The sequence below is a fragment of the Sinocyclocheilus rhinocerous genome, unplaced genomic scaffold, assembly GCF_001515625.1.
Source record: "Sinocyclocheilus rhinocerous isolate Xijiao unplaced genomic scaffold, SAMN03320098_v1.1 scaffold1330, whole genome shotgun sequence".
NCBI classification, from domain to species: Eukaryota; Metazoa; Chordata; class Actinopteri; order Cypriniformes; family Cyprinidae; genus Sinocyclocheilus; species Sinocyclocheilus rhinocerous.
Genome location: NW_015665026.1, coordinates 88958 through 98139, shown reverse-complemented (window position 1 = coordinate 98139; position 9182 = coordinate 88958).

The following is a 9182-nucleotide window of genomic DNA, read 5'->3' as shown; positions in this document are numbered from 1 at the left end:
TCTGCATCCTTGCTATCAATCTTCTCAGTTTCTCTCAAATGTAAACCAAACATTCACAAACATATCTCGACTTATTTGTTTTTTTAGAAGCTTACCCATCTCTGTTAGTTCACTTGGACATTGCTGTCCTTATTAATGCATTGTTTTTTCCCTTTTGTCTTGTACTGTTCTGCGCCCCAGAACGTTTCCCAATTTGATTACCCTTTTAAAGCATAAATTTGATTTAAACAATAGGTCTACATAATATTCACATATGCAGTTCATAGGGGATTGTATTAGCCCTGCAGTTACAGCATGAAATAGACTACTATTTAAACCTATAACATTTACCTATTTTATCTCACAACTTTTTATGGGCCCTATCATACACCCGGCGCAATGCGGCGCCAGACGCGACGCATGTGTTTTTTTGCTAGTTTCAGCCCGACGCAGTTGTCATTTTCACGTCCTGCGCCACGTTGTTTAAATAGCAAATGCATTTTGCGCCCATTTGTGCGCCCATGGGCGTGCTGGTGCCCATGGGTGTGCTGGTCTGAAAACGAGGTGTGTTCAGGCGCATTACTTGCGCGTTGCTATTTTGAGGCAACTGAAATAGACTGGGCCATTGACCAACAAAAACCTGGCCTAAAGTCTGGCGCAATATTTTTTTTTTGTTATTTAAAGAGCGCGTTAGTAATATCCGCCTATAGGCGGGTGCACAACGCACATACACTTTGCTTCTTACACACACAGGGATGCGCAGCAGCACACAAACATTTTTAAAAATTTAAATGTTTATGTTTATGTTAAAAGATTCAAATGTAAAAGATTATTATTGTGTACATAAATATAAAAATGCCTACATGTCATAATGGATGGTCTTTGCATGTGTTAGAATTAGGTGCACGGGTGCGCCGACCATTTTCTGCCACCAGATAGACTCCGCCCACAAAAAATGTGAACGGTTGATATGTACTCAGTTTATAATAAATACTTTTCTGAACTCATTAAAATGCTAAACAACCATTATTTATAAATGTTTAATTGCATTATTTTATTTATATAATTGCATTAGATTTTATTTTTGCGCGACACTACGACTTATCCTGGACTAATGTGAAATGAAGATAATACAAATTTGTCAAGATAGATGGCTGAAATATTCAAAATGCTAATCTTAGCTATATCCAAGCCTGTAAATTGTATAAATAGGCCTAATTGCATAAATACATTTATAGTCAAGTTACTTCTTAAAAATTAAACTTCATTCTGCTTAAAGAATTATTTCTGTATTTTTTCAGTACATTTTATTTGCACTACACTGCATTTTCTACAGTCTAAATTTCTATATTAAAGTTTCATTCTTGTTGATGACATTCTCGTTCAAATTTGAGATCTGGTGGAAACTTATGTTTTATGCATTATGTTTTAGAAAACAAACAGAATTCTCCTGTGATGCATGTACACCGCTTAACATTTGTTACGATATGGACAAGATTTCCTAAAATCCATTTGTTGCAGTGTTGTCACAACGCTTTAAAATACATCCAACAAGCTTCTAGTCCAATCAGAGTTCAAGATTTACAACAGTCATGCTGCAGACAAATCAGAAACATATGCTTATTTAAATGAAGAAAGATCAATCTAGTTTGCAATGATTAGGTGAAATCAGCTGCAATTCCTCGCTGTAAGTAAGGTTCCTGCACAATGAATAAAGTTTCTCTTAATGTGCACTTTTAAACTAGTTTGAATAATTTCCAAATTTACCTACACACGAGGTGGACTCAGTATGGTGTAATTTCAGAATCATTTAATCTGAATACATGCCTGATATTGCTTTTCTTTTAGATGTGCAAGTCAGTGTTTTATAATCACATCTATTGAGATCCTTTGCTGTCTGTTAAAGGCTCAGTGAAGCGTTTCTAATTCTGGATATATTTACACCAGCCTCTTATTTGAAACAAATTGGTTTAAAATGGAGTCAGTGATGCCTTCAACAGAAAAAAAAAAAAGAAGATTTCAATAGAAAGAGTTCCTAAAGAAAATTTTACATTAGACTTTTTCATGCATATTTCATGCTGTTTTTCTACCTTTTCTATGCTGTTATTTTTAGTGTCTTGTTTGTAGAATGTGAGTCAGTGGGGAAGACGGCCTCAGGCAAGCGTTTGGGCGATGGTGTCCTGGTGACAGACCCCTCTCTCCTGTGGAATGAAGCTTGTCAGAAGACATCAGTGTGATTCTCCTCAAGAGAACATACTGGCCCAATCTGCATCACTAGCTGGGGTGGATGGCTGCCTGTGTCTCGAATCGCACGAGTCTGGAATATAATTATTGCATTTATTAACACGCAAATCCGGAGTCTGATGTTTTTAATCTAATATATGCCCAGGTCCATTGCACTAGATCGTCTTCAAAGTGAACAGGCAGACGCCCACACCGTAGGAACAAGGCTCTCTGAACTACAATTTAATTTACATGTGAATTCCAGGACAGACTCTTTGTGTGCATGTGTGTATAAGTGTGTGTGTCTGTATGTTCCATCAGGTCTATAAATGTGATCTGGACTGAATTGGCTAATTAGACACAGTGGAATATGAAGAGGGACGGTGATTTGAGCATGCAGCTGAAGTCTCCAGGGCAGCAGCTCTGTGTTTGTGTTGTTCCGGGGAGATAAATGTCTCCTCGCTGTCCATGTGTACTGTTGTTCAAAACCTCTGATAAATGATCTTCCCTGTGCCATCTGAACATGTGCATTCATTCTAAACACAGCCGGAAACAGATCCCTTATGCAAAAGCCGCCATCACAAAAAAACATGCTGATGAACATGCTCAAGGGTAAACGAGCTTTGATACTAACGAACAGCGGGTAAATCAACTAAAAAACTAGCTATTTAATATAGCACACAATTATGCGGCTTTCTGAAATATGTGATTCTGATTGGTCAGTCACAATATCACGCCACAGTCTTTCTTCTTATATACGTTCATATTGATTGATTTATTAGCCATGTAACAAGTGGGATAATACACTCAGTTGGTCATTATCACAAAATAAATTCCTTCAGGGTGAAACAAATCCCTGCATTTCATTACATTACATTTGGGTCATGGTAACCCTGTCAGGGTTTATACTGTAATGACTGACCTCAGCTCGCAAACCGTCTCTCTCAATTTGACGCCACTCTCAACATCAATTTTGCAACTCAAATTAATCTGATCACATTTGCGTTTTCACATAGGCTAATGCAATTCTGAGATTATAATTGTAACAGCAAGATAGATAGATAGATAGATAGATAGATGCGTGCATTGGTGTCCAACTTAAACGCTTCTACACAGCTCGTTATTAAACTCCGAATTTTTATACAACTGCTGACAATAAAACTCATGCATTTTCACATTTCAGCATTGAAACACTCCTACCAATACTGAAACAAAAAATCACTTAATATCATATTTCTTAACTTTCGTGCACAATGCCTGAAAACATACCTGCCTAAAGTTCAGCCCATCTGAGAGAGATCCGTCCCGCGTGTCCGCCATGTTGGAAAGGTCAAGATCCGGACGTAAACAGGGACGAGATCTCTTTTAAGCCTTTTAGGGCAGTTTTTCATATAAGATGTAGAAGTAAAACATAGCATTGTTAAACGGCCATCTGAGCAAGAGCTTCTGATAAAAGTGGTGGGACTATAAAAGAAACCTTTATTTAATGAGCGAAAAATATGTTTTTTTTTATTTTTTATTCCTATTCTTGTTACAGATTAGTAGATCTGCATTTAAATTTCCATTGATATGTTCCCATAAAGTTCTCAGTGAAAGGCCATAAATTATATCAATCCAAAAAATTATTACAATTTTATTCAAATTAATATATTTAACATTAAAACATAGTATATTGCAGTAATCATTTGTATGGTAATTTTCTTCAAGATAAACCATAAACTTGTGTTAAAATTAGATAAATGACCTGAAATAAAATTTTGAGACCTAATTTAAATTTAAATTTACTTTTTTTTTTACTATAAACTGAGCTTGTGCTAAAGAGCGCTACAAAATGATTACAGTACACTGCACTGAACATAACTTACATAAGATCAGCCAATTATTTCAGTTCAAGCACATGAAAAGTCAGTAACTGTTGATAAAGACTTAGAAATGAGTGGGAAGTGCCATAAATAAATTCTTTCTGCCACACATGACTTCTACTCTCTTGAAAATTATTAAATAGATTTTATGTTGAACTGTTTCCACACAAAAAAAATCCCTTAAAACTAGCTATTGGCTGATTCAAATAGGTATCTCTGTGTATCTTGTTAACATAAAAAAAAGAAAATTAACCCTATATGTGGGTTTCACACATAGACCGATCATTCGACCCAGTAAATAAAAAATGATTTGCTTGAATGTATTTGAACCACCACTTTACGTGTTGATGTTATATGAAGTTAGGTGAAAATTATGCAGAAATTATGAAAGTGCATTTGATTTTCAAGATGTCTCAGCAAGATCTAAACAGCAGAACTGTACAATTATTGTCCAATTATGGGTCGATCGTTGATCCATCATTAAAGCGTCAAACAAACCGGAATGCTTATGAGCTAATGCGTCAAGCTGGCACATCATGTGGAAGCATGTGTCTTGCTTCACTGTAATAAGGAACAGATGTAGGTAATGCAACAGCAGGTGTGGTTAATGGTTCTTTTCCACCCCAGGACTCCTGCACATGATATCAAAAGTTTCAAAAGCATGGGGTAATCAATCATTTCTTATCATAGTACCTCTTAGTTTGTGTGATGTAGAGCATCACTGACACTATATCTTTTTGACAGTATCTTTTTAAAATGTATTACGTGATGAGGGATCTTTAACTATGACCACAGCAAAGCCATTCTAAATTGCTTTGAATCAAGAGTTCCCTCACAAAGATGTTATCTTATTACAGTGTTAATTGCTTCATGTCACAGAATAGCTTTGCCCTAGAATAGATATGACAAATAAATAAATAATCCCAGTGGATAGTGTTTAGCGTGTACGGTCGCATTAAGATTGTCAATAGATCTATCCCTAAGCTTATCCTATTTCATATTCAATATTTACCCATATGCTAACAGCTCTGGTTACCCTTCCTGACCCTGTTTGTGGTTGATGCATGACCTTAGCATGCTACAGTTTGTCCAGTCATTAACCTTCATGTGAGTATTGGATACAGTGGGAATCAGATCCATAAAACAGGAGGTACAGATGGGTTTCCAGATGGAGGGCTGAACAGCAGAGAATCAGCTTCCATTTTTACAGTGTCATTTAGAAAATTAGACACGCCTTTCAGTGGCAAATGTCCCTCAATATTTATCTGAACAGAAATTTGATTGGATTCACAGGTTACGTGGCATCGGCTAATGAAAATGTCTTTTTAGCCAATAATATTTCGATTTCAAAAACATCATTTTCTGCTGCTGTGAATCTCAGAGCGGCCCACATGGGGCCTTCAGTAAAACGTTTGTGGTTGATGCATGACCTTAGCATGCTACAGTTTGTCCAGTCATTAACCTTCATGTGAGTATTGGATACAGTGGGAATCAGATCCATAAAACAGGAGGTACAGATGGGTTTCCAGATGGAGGGCTGAACAGCAGAGAATCAGCTTCCATTTTTACAGTGTCATTTAGAAGATTAGACACGCCTTTCAGTGGCAAATGTCCCTCAATATTTATCTGAACAGAAATTTTATTGGATTCACAGGTTACGTGGCATCGGCTAATGAAAATGTCTTTTTAGCCAATAATATTTCGATTTCAAAAACATCATTTTCTGCTGCTGTGAATCTCAGAGCGGCCCACATGGGGCCTTCAGTAAAACAGATGGACCTCTTTATCGGATGCTGAATTGACCAATTTGTTAATGAGCCCTTAAACCCATGTTGTTAAATATTTTAGAGCAAAGTGGTATAATTCAGACTAGTAATGAGCGGAGCGGAGTTATTAAACACACAGCTTTATCCAGACCAACAGAAAAACAAAAAACTAAGAAAAAGATTAGCATGTGATACAATATGTTCTAAATGCAATTTACAAACCTAATATTTAAAAATGATGTTTGTTATTATTGATATTTTTCATTTTCAGAGTGGTAATCAATATGAAATGTATCAGTTCAAGAAAAGTCTTAAAATTATAGTTCATCCAAAAATGAAAACTCTGTCATCATTTACTCACCCTCAAGTTGTTTCAAACCTGTATGAGTTTCTTTCTACTGTTGAACTCAAAGTAAGATATTTTGAAGAATGTGTGCAACCAAACTGTTTCCGGTAGCCATTGAATTCAATAGCATGGAAAAAAATGCTATGGAAGTCAGTAGTTATACCAGAAACTGTTTTGTTAACGTTCTTCAATATATATTCTTCTGTGTTCAACAGAAGAAAGAAACTCGTGCAGGTTTGGAACTATTCCATCTCCAAAATGGCACGATTGCATAAAATTGCCATAAATATGAATATTTCAACATGAACGCACATGTTTCTTCCAACACAAATGATCTAGGTTCTTGAACATCAAAGTCAATAATTTGCCTCTATAATTTCAGTAGAAACATCTTGATGCTTGATGCAAACATCTCCGTTGAGTAGAGCAGTAGCATTTTCCTCCATGTTACCTGTCCTTTTTTAATAGCATGAGAGCTGCTATTGGCTGCGTGGGAGATATTGATCTACACTCATATCTCTATAGAACCGAACTGAGCATCATCTCGCTTTAAAAAAAGGTTCATTCACAGGCCACATCTGCGCAGCGTCTTAGCCTGCAGCCACGGCAAACGTCGTCCTTTGTGGAGTCCGATGGCGTGAATGCAGATAGATTAGCCCATTCCTTCCCATCTAGGTTTGTGTTACAGGATCTCCAATATGTTTGCCACGAGATTAGTTTCAGTATCACTGCATTGCACAGAGGAAGTGTGCTGTGACAGAGCCGCGTGGATTTCTAATCTTGTCTGTGCATATATCCTCTCCTTATCTGGAACCTGCCTTCTCCTGCCAAAAACACTGAACCTTTACGATTAGAACCGGCCCTCTGCGAAACCATCCGTGGCCGTGCTGATAGAGCCGCTGTTGGGTTTTGAAAACAGGAGCTGTTCATTTTAAAGTGCCAGTCTGCTACAGCTGTCAGACTGAAAAGGTTTGGATAATTTTAGAGGTGTCAGACTCAATTTCATAACATTGTCACTGATGCGTATTTTCAGAGTGCTCCTCTATCTTTTTACACTCCTGGCTGATTTGGAATAAAAATATATTTTCCCTCACTATAATTCAAGAGTGTTTACATTGGGCTGGCTTGAGTTAATAACATTTTAGAAGGCTATTTTACACATTTTATGAGCACTGGCTTTGTAAAAAAAAAAAAAAAAAAGATATTCAGAGACATGGAGCACAGTGTGTCAGCGTTAGAATCCATACACCAACATTCCCGCCGTTTGCCAAGGTTCTTCTGTCACCAATCAAGAGGTCTCCATTTTCCAAAGGCGTTTCACTAATTGGACGTGACATAATAAGGACACGTTCACAAGTGGGATAAATTGAGAGAGCAGACAGGAAGAGGAGATGACATGAGCCATGTTTATCATCGGAATGATTGATGTGTTTTCAAACCTTCTTGTCATGTAAACTGTTCCTGACAGTGCGTTCTCATAAAAGATCAAAAAATCTCAAGGCTTGATGAAAAATGACAAGACCCGATACACTATTTTCCTATCAGACGGCGAAAGTGCACCAAAGGTTCAGTTTCAATGGAGCTTGAAATAGTATCATGCAAATTGCGCGTGTCTCATTTGAAACTAAACAAATCATTTTCTCAGAAGTATTGCAGAGAGCACTGTGATATTCTCTTTCTGCGCTGAACTATACGTGCGCGTGCTCGATCGTACCCCACGTGCGTGATGCGAATTCAGCCGGGGGATGTTCGACGGAATACACCGGTTAATGCAAAATGACTCGAGACAGAAAATATGATGAAGATATGATTCTCAGCTCTTGATTCTCATTCATTGGATTTCTCAGTGTGACTTCCAGACAATTTTGCATCAGAAAGAAATGCTATTTTCTCCTTGAAAGAAACCCCATTTTCAAAACACAGAAGTGCAAATGCAAATATAAATGGCATTGCCAAAATGCCAGAAGATTACATGTCAATTTTTGCTTTTTTGCTCGTTTATTCATAGTCATAAGTGAAACAGGCAGCACATGGAAGCACATCAGTAGAGATCAGACCACAATAGTCCGATGACTGAAAGCCAATTAGAGACACGCAACAACATTTAGATTCTAGCCTACCTTCAGCCACAGTGTAAGCAATACTATCCTCAAACACTACTGCTGTGCCGAACACAGCCGACTATTTTCCGACAAGGGCCTAAACGTGTTGTCTTTGATCTGAACTTATTCAAAAAGCTTTTTCAGAGAAATCTGTTGGTGTCCAGGAAAAAGTAAACAACCACCTGTGGCTCTTGATGAGAGCACCTTCGCTAGCAATTACTCTCTAAATTTAGCCTAAGCAAATTGTAGGAATTAGACCGTTTACCTGTACAGCGCAAAAAGAACCTGCCTATTATTAAGGCCACTGAATTCAGAGTGGAAATTAATAGCTGTTCAGGAAATTGACCACATAGTACTGACCCTCTTGTAGGTGATGCCATAAAACTAGGGTGACCATACGTGCCATTTTCCCAGGACGCGTCCTGGCCAGGATTTCTATATTGCCTAAAATATCTAGGTTTTGGCTTTGTTTGCGTGTGCAGACCGATCGGTGTATGACATCAAAGTACCATACAGACGGTTATGCTTTCGAAACGCTCTCGAGGTACTTTGATGTCAAACACTGATCGGTCTGAGCCGCACTGCTTTTAAGTCGAACACACCTAATATGTACGCGTAATTGCATCGCTTTGACCGTAGATCCCACCTTCTCACACGCCATGATTGGTCCATTATGTACAATGCTTGCATGTTATTGGTCAAACTACTTTTCGATCATTACCTTCAGCAAGCATGAAAACAGGAAAACAAAGCCAAAACAAATCCTGGCCAGGACGCGTCCTGGGAAAATGGCACGTATGGTCACCCTACATAAAACATAAATGCAAAAGGAAAATGTTTAGACATATCCTTAGCTTTAATATCTTTACCTCTTAATAGTAGGTATGTTTGCAATATTGTCTTC